The 12,432-nt window shown below is 47.6% G+C and overlaps 1 long non-coding RNA gene across 1 annotated transcript in view; it reads left to right on the top strand.

The window, feature by feature from the left end:
* LOC125937378 (uncharacterized) overlaps positions 1-1,228 on the top strand; it is a 2,764-nt gene extending 1,536 nt beyond the window's left edge. The window contains exon 3 of the long non-coding RNA XR_007462367.1: positions 941-1,228. This is a non-coding gene — a long non-coding RNA (uncharacterized LOC125937378). The remainder of the gene's footprint in view (positions 1-940) is intronic.
* Positions 1,229-12,432: the final 11,204 nt, after the last annotated feature.

Here is a 12,432-nt window from a genome sequence, read left to right on the forward strand (position 1 = left end):
AAAAAAAAAAAAAAAGAAGGGATCTACTTTAAAGATCTCAGCAGGTGAATGCTAGAGCTGGAAGGAAAACCACCCAGAGTCCGACATCCAGGCAATGCAGCGGTGGGGGGGGGGGGGAGGGATGGAGAGAGAGTGGAGAGAGAAGAGGAGAGAAGCAGTATTTGGCAAAGGGGAAGGGCACTTGGGAGGAAAAGGGAAAACTGGGTGGACAGAGGTGTCTCCCACTAATAAATCTCCTCAATGGAGTTGGGTGCTACAGCAGGTTCCAGAAACTGCATCAGAACACCGCTGAGAAATCTGACCCCGCCCTCAGCTTCACAGCATCTAGAGCTATGGGTACCACCAAAGGTAAAAGATAGGAAATAGTCAAAGGACGAATGAGCACAGTTACAGAGCCCGACCCCCTCCCCAGCTGCCCCTCTGCTGGGCAGGGCATCTCGACGGAAAGTTCTGGGAGCCCTAGGAAGCCATCTGCGCTGGCTCAGAAGTGGCAGAGAGGGAATTAAAACCGCAAAAGGAAGGATCAGAGAGAAACTGTCTCCCCCTCAAGAGCCACTTTAGTAGATGAAAAAAGCCAGGCGATTTTTAATCATCACAAATTGTTTGAGCTTCTGGTTCCATCCTCTGAAGCCAGGGCAGCCTCCCCTGGTTGCTGGCTGGTCTCCGGTGGTCCGAGCTCTGTAGCCCACCTACATCTTCCTCCCCACTTCCTTGAACCCTGGGCCTGTCCTCCCAGGTCCCCAGGCAGAGGCCAGGCAAGCTGACCCCGCTTATCTAAGGAAATCTGACAAGACTCCGGCCCTCAGGGGTATGGCCACTGGCAAAACATATGGTGCATCGTAAATAAGACTTCCTTTTAGGAAATGAGCCGCTGTAATTAAATCCCCATTCATTTTTTGTAACGTACACACAGAGACAAATAGATCTTTATCCTTTGTAGGCACAGAAGAGAAATGGCTTGTGCTGGACAGAGATTCTCTGGTGTCAAATCTTTATCAAAGGCTTCCTAGATCCAGGTGGAGTGAGAACTTCGAGTTCCTAAGCCCAGCCGCTGGCCCAGTTGAGCGAGTGGCTCCCTTGGCTACCTCCAGGACAAGCGGAGGAACGTTTTGGAATGGAAGAATGCGTTGGCTTAGAATCTGCAGGGAGGAAGTGACCTCGTCTGCCCATCCCACGGTCGTACCACAGAGCGAGCTCGGGAATAAAGATTAAATTCGACCTGTTTCAATGGGATTTAGTTTGATTTGGTTCAACCCAAATGAACACTGGCAGTGAGGTGTGCAGGGGCGAGGCAGTGGGGAAAGATGCAAGGAGAAACCAAGGCAGCCCCCTGAGGGCCCCTGGGGCAGGGTGCTGGCTGGCGCATAGGCTCAGTGTGGGGGGAGGGGCCTCGGCTTGTTCCCACTGGGTCTGGGATGGCTTGGGGGTGACAGGGAAGGGTAGGATTTCCTTAAGAGAGACCTGAGTAAGCACACCCAGGGAGAAGCAAAGGTAGATGCAGAAAACAACCGCTGTGCTGAGGTGTGTCCCATCTAGAGTCACAAGTCTCGCGGGAGATGGGGCTGCAGAGAAGAAACTAGACCTCTCTCCCGGCTTTTGGCCCCGGACGTAATAATATGTGATTTCCTCACGAGTGACACTTTCCTTCTCAAAGCCATCAAACAGCTGTAGGCAAAAACAAAACAAAATCAAACAACTGTTTCTCCAACAGTCTCTGAAGGGAAGGTGAAAGGCGCTGAGTTCTTTGGTGTGCGCGTCTCCGAGGTGAAGGCGATCCAGGGTCAGCCTGGAGCCCCTTGTCAACCCTCGAAATTGCACATTCCATGGGGCCCTTCCCTGTAGTTAGAGCTTTGAAATCAGTGGAAAACCACAAAGCTTCTTTGAGATGCAAATGTTGCGCGCGGGGCTGGGCGAACAATTCTGATCGCTATCTCTCCAGGCCGGGCTTTCTGTAGGGCTTCTGCCTGGTTGACCCCAACGAGGCTAAATCACAGGTACCAAGGCTTAACACAAGGTAGAAAGTGCTAAGGGCCATTTGGCAATGGCCAGGGAAAAGGCAGCTCCCTCTGGCCTGATCAGGACAAGCTTCAAGTCCCGGGAGCAGGGTGCAGGACCCCTGGCTGGCCCATGTTCGAATCCTGATTCCAAAGTATAATAGCTGTGTCACTCTGAGCTAAGTGCCTAACCTCTCTGTGCTCCAATGTGCTCCTCTGTAACATAGGGATAATAACAGTACAATGCCTTCCTCCCAGGGTTGTTGAGAAGATTGCCTAAACTAATATCTGTAAAGCATGGACGACTGTGGGGCATGGAATAAGGACTTTGAGAGTCTGTTGCTATTGATGAATGGTTTAAGTAGTTGTACAGAGACTGGAAAGGGATATAAGGAAACATTCTAGATGAGGAAAAGTATATGTCAATTCTTGGGACCCTGAGAGCTTTCAAAACTCAGAATAAAGTTTCCTTGCAGTCTTTGTGGTCCAAAGATGAAATGGACCACCTCGGGAAGGGGCATCCACGTTTCAGCTGACAAGGAATTCACAGAAGAATGCCAAACATCAGACTGGAGGTTGAACTAGATGACCTTTGAGGTGCCTTCCAGCCCTGACATTCCTCGCCCTTCATGCTGTTCTGCACAGAGGGGAGCACTGTCCCAGTGCTCCCTGGGCCGTGATAAGGGAAGCAAGAGCACAGTGGCTGGTGCTCCCTGATACATCCTCCCAGCATGCCCCATAAGCCTCCCTCGATAACACCAAATATACCACTGGGAAGGTCTGGGCCTTACTGTGTATCCTCACTCTGTAGTAAGGCAAGGGGAAAACAATAGTTACGGCGTTTCAGTCATTTTTTTCGTTGTCTCTTCTCCATCATCTTTTTTTTTTTTTTTTTAATTTTTTTTATTTTTGGGACAGAGAGAGGCAGAGCATGAACGGTGGAGGAGCAGAGAGAGAGGGAGACACAGAATCGGAAGCAGGCTCCAGGCTCCGAGCCATCAGCCCAGAGCCCGACGCGGGGCTCGAACTCACGGACCGCGAGATCGTGACCTGGCTGAAGTCGGACGCTTAACCGACTGTGCCACCCAGGCGCCCCATCTTCTCCATCATCTTTTGATGCACCTTCATTTAAAGATTCAGAAACTGGGGGTGCCTGAGTGGCTCAGTCGGTTAAGCGTCCGACTTCAGCTCAGGTCGTGATCTCATGGTTCGTGAGTTCCAGCCCCGCGTCAGGCTCTGGGCTGACAGCTGAGAGCCTGCAGCCTGCTTCGGATGTTGTGTCTCCCTCTCTCTCTCAAAAGTAAATAAACATTAAGAAAAAAATAAAAACTAAAAAAAAAAAAAAAACTTTAAAAAAGATAAAATGGGGTTCCTCGGTCGCACTACCCACACCAGGGACGACTGTATTGTTCAGAGGAGACAAAGACGATTTCCATCATGGCAGAAGGTTCTTGTGGGCACTGCTGCTCCAGGCCCCTTTTTAAAGATTCGGAAACTGAAACCTGCACCTTACCCACCGTCACTGACAGCCACTCCCTGGCTAAGCTCAGAATCCTAGGATCCCTTCCCCCGTGAGCTCAGTGGCCTCTGTGCCCTGTTCCACATTTTGCAAAGGGCTTTCAAATAGACGATCCTGTCCTGCCTCAGAGCACACATCAGTGGGCCCATTTTACAAAGGAGTAAACCAAGGCACGGACAACTTAAGTGACCTGGTTTGTGGGATCAAGGGTCCTTCGGCTGTACCCGTCCGTTCGGCCACCCAGCTCATTCCCCTTCTCCCATTCACATCTGACCACAGCCACACTGTCACTGCTGCCTGCTTTGGCCAAGCACCTCAGTTCCAGCATCTGTCCCTCTACCTCCAGGGGTGGTTCCCTCCCTAAGAATCCATTGTTCGCTCGGGAGCACCGTTTCACCCTTTTCCCCATTTCCCCCTGCTTTGCATGGAACCAAACAGCAGTTTTCACACTTTACCTTTGCTCAGCAGCTGCAACTCCCTACAGCACTTTCCCATCTACTGTTGGTTCTAGGAGGAAGCCCATGACACTGACAACATCCTCCCTTCCCACGGATGCAGGGACAGGGCACAGGGACATGAGGGCCTGGCTCCAGGTCGCCCTGCTGATCGGGGACAGAATAAGGAGAGAACCCAGGGGATTCTGGTCCTGCTGTCTACCTCTCAGTCTTACTACGTCCGTTTCTCGCCATGGACGGCATACCCCTCTTTCTCAATGTGTATCAAGAATCGCTTCAAAGAAGGGGAAGATCATTTGAAGTTTCAGAAATGTCCAATTGGCCAATTATCACAGGAGAAAAAAACGCCGACCTGGGGTCAGTCGTGGACATGGCCGTCCCAGCTTTGCTACCGACCGTGTGACCATAGACGGGCATCTTGTCTCCAAGCCTCACTTCCCACCTGTGGGACAGCGCAGCGGCGACACTCAGAGGCCCCTTCCAGCTTCCAGTGTTCCCATCTCCAGATCTGACCAGCAGAAAATGGGCCATTTTCCTTTACTTTGGAGACACACAGAACGGAGCAGAGATGCACACGGAAAGAGCATTTGGGGAAGGTCACCCTTGACCTAACCTTCTAGGTTCGGCGAAACCGTCTCAACTGGAATGCCAGGTAAATGATTAAAACGTGAGGGGGCATTGTTCTGGCTTTTTTCATGATCCGGTCATTTAATCCCAACACCGCTGTGCGAAATGTATTCCTGTTTGCATGGGGGAGGCCCATAGGTTTTTAATTCTTCTGTGGGAAACAAAGGCCCTCATTCACTAAACAGTAACTCAAGACGGTCGTTTCTGCTCTTACCAGTCAAAAAATGTTGTCTGGCCACGAGATCTCATCATCGAACTCAAGAGGCCAAAGAAAGCTCTTTTTACACTGGGTCCCTTTCATACGTGGTAAAGCCCGTCCTTGCATTTTCCTCTATGAATACGGTCTCGGGTTTATTTTATAGAGAAATACATCAAGCCAGAGGCTTTAATGACAAGATCATGAGCAGAGGAGGCCTCTATTTGTTGCAAATGGATTTGTGTTACAGAAAACAAAGTGACTTTGCCACTTGTTTTTGGAAGAGAGACTTGGCAGTTCCCTTCAATAGCTAGCCGAGAAGTGACTTCACACACACACAGGACAAATTTCTATCCAATTTACGGAAGTTCCCAGACAACCCTCCTTTCATTCCCAGAGGAGTGCGCAGATGACATCTAATTTATGGCCCACCAATTGTGGTACAAATTTATTCATGGAAGACAAATATGTCATCTCCAAATGGCTCCCGAAATACATAAGGTGGAGTTGCATTGCCAGCAAGGGCCATCGCGTCAGGGGTTTGTGGTCCAGCCCTCTGTCTTCTTGCCTCCGTTCATTCAAAGGCACCTACTTGGTTAGGGTTGATCAGCTTGCAAGGCACTGTGGGAGGCCGCGGAGGGTGGGGTGGGACCAGCGCACCCAGACATGGGACACTTTGCACAAAACCCGGCCCCTGCCCTCTACCGGCTTGCACTTTGGTCAGGGAATAATCAGCGGGCTGCGTATTTGCGCGAAATGCAACGAAGGATTTGACAAAGTCTTGAAAGAGGTCACAAAAAATCATTACAAGAATTCCAAGGAGTAATCACAGTGGATTGGGTCTTCAAGGAATGTTTCAAAAAATAAAGGGGCCTAGAAGGATCTGGAGTAGCATGGCCCACAAGAACCTTCTGCCATGATGGAAATGTTCCCTGTCTCCTCTGAACAGTACGGTCGCCATTAGCCTCCTGTGACTGTTAAGCATTTGAAGCATGGGTAGTGTGACCGAGGAACCCCATTTTATCATTTTTAGGGTTTTTTTTTTAGTTTTTTCCTTTTTTTTAAATGTTTATTTATTTTTGAGAGAGAGAAAGAGAGAGACGGGGCGCAAGCTGGGGAGGAGCAGAGAGAGAGGGAGACACAGAATCCGAAGGAGGCTCCAGGCTCTGAGCTGTCAGCACGGAGTCCGACGTGGGGGTCCAAACTCATGAACCTGAGATCATGACCTGAGCCACAGTCGGATGCTTAACCGACTGAGGCACCCAGGGGCCACAAGTCGTTTTTTCTTTCTTTTTTTTTTTTTAAATATTTGTTTCATTTTTATTGTGGTAAAATACATATAAACATAAAAATTACCACTTTAACCATTTTAAGGTGCACAATTCAGTGGCATTAAGTACGTTCACAACATTGTGCAACGATCACCACTCTCCAATTCCAGAAATGTGTCATCATCCCAAAGGGAAACGTTGTACCAATTAAGCATGATTCCCCACTCCCCTTCCCCGAGCCCCCAGGTTGACCCCTGGTAACCTCTATTTTATTTCTGTCTCTGTATGAATTGCCTTTTCTGGGTACTTCATATAAATGAAATCATACAATTTTTGTCCTTTTGTGTCTGACATATTTCACTTAGCAGAATGTTTTCAAGCTTCATCCATGTTGTATCATGTGGAGGCTTTCCTTCCTTTTTGTGGTGAAATAGTATTCTATTGACGTTTATACCATAGTTTGCTTATCCACTCACCTGTTGACATTTTATTTAATTTTAACTAATTTTAATTTAAATAGCTACATGTGGCTGATGGCTGCTGTATTGGATGCTGTAGATCTGTAGGGTTTGGGCATGTCGGTGTGTGAGAGTATATGTGAGGGGTGTGTGTGTGTGTGTGTGTTGTGTGTGTATGTGAGAGAGAGAGAGAGAGAGAGAGAGAAAGAGCTCCCATGCTCTTGTACACGCCAGGTTGGAGGGGAATGACCAGGGCGTTAGAATGAGAAACATTCCAAGGGAAGGAATTCTGGGAAGCACAGACTCAGGGCAAAAGATAAGACCTTTAGAAAGGAGGAAGGTGCTGGAGGCTGAAGCATGAGGTATGTTAAGAAAGGTAGAAAATGAGACTAGAAAGAGAGGTTTGACCAAATCATATAGAGTCTTGACTACAAGTCTAAAAACCCAAATGATTTCTGAATGAACTGTTTTTATGTGATCGATGGCCATATTATGTGCATCTTCAAAATCCTCTGTATCATCATTCCTGCTATTATTTTTATAAAGAATCAGGATCAAACGCTGGACAAATGCAGGACTCCACCTGAGGAAAAAAATGAAGAGTACAAAAGTTCCAGTCTAGAAAGCAGCTAAATTAGCAGAAATTGTTAAAGTTGCAGGGGAGGGGCGCCTGGGTGGCTCAGTCGGTTGAGCGGCCGACTTCGGCTCAGGTCATGATCTCACAGTCTGCGGGTTCGAGCCCCGCGTCGGGCTCTGTGCTGACAGCTCAGAGCCTGGAGCCTGTTTCCAATCCTGTGCCTCCCTCTCTCTCTGCCCCTCCCCCAGTCTCACTTTGTTTCACTCTGTCTCTCAAAAATAAATAAATAAATAAATAAATAAATATTAAAAAATTTTTTTTAAAAAAAGTTGCAGGGGAAAAAAATCCTCACTGCACAAAAGGGTTCGCTAGACGCTTCCTTTATATACTGTGCTCCCTTAAGGCCCTAAAATAGGATTCGATTTATAAAAAAATGCACTTAACTTTTCCAGGCTCGCATTGATAGCACCAAGCAGAGCACCCTTCTAGAGCTGCTATCCCCTGAAAGGCCTACATAGGGTTTGATGGTCACTTTCTCTCCGGATTGACTGAAACCAGACAAGCGGAAAGAACTCGACCGTTCAAGCTGAGATCTCTTCCTCAAGAAAGCGATGGAACTTCCAAAATGCAGTTTCTTCATCTGTCAATAGAAAAATTCATAACAATCTTTCCGGTGTTTATGTAAAGGGATTCACCCAACATCTACAAGGCTATCAGGACACCAAAAAAAAAAAATAGGAGATGGGAGGAGTGGGAGTCTTTGAAATGATATTTGTTTACAAAACAATCCACAACAGACCCAAATGGGCAGAATGTTGCCAGGATTCAGGGTATCTTATTGGGGTTTGATTCAAAGTGGCAAAAGACAATAGACCTCGGTCAAAGTTTTATCGCCTCCCTGAGCCTCCCGGGGATGGCTGTAACGTCTGTGCTCCAAGCCCCCATGTGAGGCTTCAATTCCATGAGCTGCCTGCTTTTTAGAACTTCATTCTCAGACGCGCAAGGGTGAAGAGCAGTCAGGCCACGCAAAGCAGGAAAAATACAAACGCGAAAACCAGATACGCCCGCTGGATGGGACCAGGGCGGCAAGAAGATTCAAGGTGCAGATCAAGATGGACAGAAGCGTCGTGTTCTCACGAGCTCCACTTGATAAATGTGCAAACTGAGTCTCAGAGGGATCTTTGTTTCCCCTAAGATGACACGGAGAGAGTTAGTGGCTAGAGCAGCAACCAGAACTCAGACGAATGTCCTGTGAATCGAGAAGAAATGCGTATTTCATGGTGCCCAGCTTAATTCTGCCCCCGCGGGCCACAGCGAGCACTCAATCACTGGCTAACAGTAGACACGGGGAAGGCTCCAGGGCCTCAGAAGATGTGAAGTCAGTGGTCTCAGCAAGAAAGGCTGCTCTGATATTTTAACTCTATTTCCAGGGACCCTGGAGACTGCATCATCCCATTACTTGGAAGATGTGGAAACTGAGGCTCAGACATAGGAAGCGACTCCACACGCTGGCAAAGGAGACTCACAATCCTACACCAACGCTCTTGCCTCTGCCACAGGAAAGGGCAGAGTGGAATTTCTCCTCCTTACTGCTGTTCAGAACCACCCCTCGCGTCTCTGTGTTAGCAGACTTTCCAAAGGCACCATTACAGTTGACCCTTGAACAACTCCAGGTTAGGGGCACACCGACACTGTCCCCCCACCTCTGACCCAGCTGAAAATTTGCAGATAGCTTTTAATTCCCCAAAAACTGAACTAATAGCCTACTGTTGACCGGAAGCCTTACCAACAACACAAGAGGTCGACTAACACATATTTGGCGTGTTGTATGGATTCTATACCGTGTTCTTACAATAAAGTAAGCTCAAGAAAAGGAAATGTTATTAAGAAAATCGTAAGGAAGAGAAAATACGTGTACAATCCTGTACCATAAAAAATCTATAGAGGTGGACCCTCTCAGTTCAAACCCGTCTTATTCAAGAGTCAATTCCACTCTAAATACGAACATCCAAGGATTCCTGCAGGAAACACTGACCCTTCATTTGTGTTTCCAGGACCCCCTTGACTCAGCGTTGGGAAAACAATGTACGACCTTAGCCCTGACTGGGAACTGTGACGGCCAATGCTGAATTGTTAGCTGAAAAGCAGTATGTTCGTGAAACTAACCAAGAAAAAAATGTGGAGAAACACAAAGATAGAGGAGTTTCTAAGAATATCAACCAACGCTCTGCTAACACGACCAGTAGATCACAAATCACAATGTGTGTGTACATGTGTGTTGGCAGTCACGAATTGCATTTGAATGGTGTTTTCTACATTTTAAAACATTTTCGTATGACTCTATCATTCGTTCCAAAGAATGCATCTATATCTATGGAATTTCTAATATTCCTTTATTATTATTATTTTTAATGTTTATTTATTTTGAAAGAGAGAGACAGTGTGGGGGGGAGGGCGGGGGTTGGGCAGAGAGAGAGGGAGACACAGAATCCGAAGCAGGGTCCAGGCTCCGAGCTGTCAGCACAGAGCCCGATGCGGGGCCTGAACCTGCCAACTGTGAGATCATGACCTGAGCTGAAGTCCGAGGCTTTCATCGACTGAGCCACACAGGCACCCCTCCTTTCTTTTTTTTTTTTTTTAAACTCAATCCCAAATTGTCCCATCTTGCATCATTCTCTGTCTTCATAGAACCTACAGTTTCCATGCACACTGAGTTGCTTAAAACCTCCACATCTCTGTTCTCTTCTGGCTTTCTGGAATGTCTTCCTTGAATAGTGCTTTTCCCTCTGAATACCTCCTTGTTACCGGTAAGATAAGTGCTACCTTCTCCAGGGAGTTGTCCCTCATGTTTTCCAACACCCAGGTTTATATTCCCAGAGATTCCATACCGGACCATTTCTACAAGCCCCATGCCCGGCACAGTGGTTGGCCTAGGGCAGGCACACCACGGGCTTCTGACTGCTGAGGACAGTGAGGCCCAGAGAGGCTTGGTGATTTGCCTGGCATCACAAAGTAAATTCACTCCAGCGTTGGGATTAAGACCCATGTGTCCTGACTCCCAGCCCAATGCAGCAACGGAGAAACTTCTGTCCAGAGGAAGAAGGAAGGGTGGCCACTCAGAACCAGGGTCTGGCCTGCTTGGCAGCGGGAACACTCTGTACAAGGAACCCCTGCTTCCCTCTTGACCCGGGTGGGTCCTGAGCCCTCCCACAGCCCCCTCTGCAGTGGGGCCCACAACACACAGGGGTAGTATTTCCTTCTCGTCTCTCTTCAGCGGAGTCTGGAAGCTCATAAGAGACCGTGTCTTTCTCGCTGTATCAGTTTCTAGTTGCGCGGGGAAGGGTCACAAAGGATGTCTGGGGCACGCTTTCATCCCAGGCTTGGGTTTTATTTAGTTTCCTTCCTCATTCCCAATAGCCCTTCCAGGGCCCCCGTCATAAAGTTGCAGGGCTTTTAGAATTATTTATAATCTCATTTGAAGTTTAAGTGAACCTTTAAAAGCCTCCAATTCCTTCACGGTATTTGCTTAGGCACAGGTGATATTATAATTCGCGACGTTCCATTTTGAAAGTAATGGTCTTGTAAAAATTTGTCTGATGAGTCCTAATTGGTTATGGGGTTGCTCGAAGTGAAAAATCATTCTGGTTGAGTCATGATGTCGTGATGTTCTTCAAACCACTCACGATACATGTTTAACACATGTGTGAGGCCCCGTGGGACCCAGGGTGGCGCATGCACGATCCCTGCTCCCTCCAGGAGCTCAGAGTGGCAAGGGAAACATAGACCCCACGGGTACCCTGAGAAGCGCAAATGAGTTACAGTGAGAAATAATAAGCCGGACTGAAGGAAGCAGCGTCGGAGTGAAATCCTGAAGTTAGATTAAACTTGGTCAGACGAAGATGGCGGAGAAGAGGGCAGAGCGCCTGGGCGTGACTCTAACACACACAGCCGGGCTGGGTGAGATCTGGCAAATGGCTGAGCGATTCGTCCTAGAAAGAGTCAGTGGGGACACAAAGGGAGAAGTCGAAAGGAAAGACCCAGGGGAAAAGGAGGGGAGGAATTTCAAGGCTGGTGAGAACCAAATGACACCTTGCTGTCCTCTCCTTTGTCCCACAGAGAGGAACGCGAGCACTGGAAACATGGTCATTGCGTGGTCACCGGTCACCCTCTTCCTGAATTTTCTGTCAAGTTAACAAAGCTTAGGGTTCAGGATTCTCAATCCACGGACTCTTTCCAGGGCTGTAAGTGACAAGGTCTTTTGATTTTATAAAACTCGCGAAAGGAAGCTATTCTAGCAGTGGTTGGTCACGAACATCATCTCTCTCACTCCGAGACCTCCCCTTGGGTATGTTTCCCCTACTGTTGGATGGCATTGCAGTGGTCACCTGCGTTTACCACGATCCGGCTAAAGAGAAATTGATATGAAATGCTCCACAAACACAGGCTCAGACATACACCACCCCACTAGACAAGGATATTGATGAGAAACTTGATAACGAAAGTTGTCGATGCAAAGAACATTTAAGACGCATCACTGCACAAGAGTGCCTTGGAATCTTAGAGCTTGTCTGCGAAAGACACTTGATGGAGACTCTTCCAAAATTTACAATTGTGAAACACTTTCCAAAGTATAAATCCTTATTTGAAAAGGAGATGACCCAGGGGCGCCTGGGTGGCTCAGTTGGTTAAGCATCTGACTCTTGATTTTGGCTCAGGTCAGGATATCACGGCTCATTAGTTCAAGCCCTGAATTGGGCTCTGCGCTGGCAGCATGGAGCCTGCTTGGGATTCTTTCTTTCTCACCCTCTAACTCTGCCTCTCCCCTGCTCGTGCTGTCTCTCTCTCAAAATAAATAAATAAACATTAAAAATGTTTTTCATAGGGGCACCTGGGTGGTTCAATCGGTTAAGCGTCTGACTTCGGCTCAGGTCATGATCTCGAGGTTTGTGAGTTCAAGTCCTGTGTCATGTTCTGTGTTGACAGCTCAGAGCCTGGAGCCTGTTCCGTACTCTGTGTCTCCCTCTCTCTCTCTGGCCCTCTCCTACTCTCTCTCTCTCTCAAAAATAAATAAACATTAAAAAAAAATTTTAAATACAGACTTATCTTCCCCTTCTCCCTATAGTGATATTACAAACTGTAATATGAATGAATATGAATGAAGAGGCAACCAAAAAAAAGAAAGAAAGAGAAACTAAGGGAACAGTATTACAAGGCTATCACAGGCCCCTCTGTAATAAAACTATCATGGGTTTTCCGGGGTTTATGATAATTACGGTGTTCAGCATTTTTGTATGTGATCTTATTTTGCGATTTCTTTTATCCTAGATAAATATTC

Source organism: Panthera uncia, assembly GCF_023721935.1.
Source record: "Panthera uncia isolate 11264 chromosome A3 unlocalized genomic scaffold, Puncia_PCG_1.0 HiC_scaffold_12, whole genome shotgun sequence".
In the NCBI taxonomy this organism is placed as follows: domain Eukaryota; kingdom Metazoa; phylum Chordata; class Mammalia; order Carnivora; family Felidae; genus Panthera; species Panthera uncia.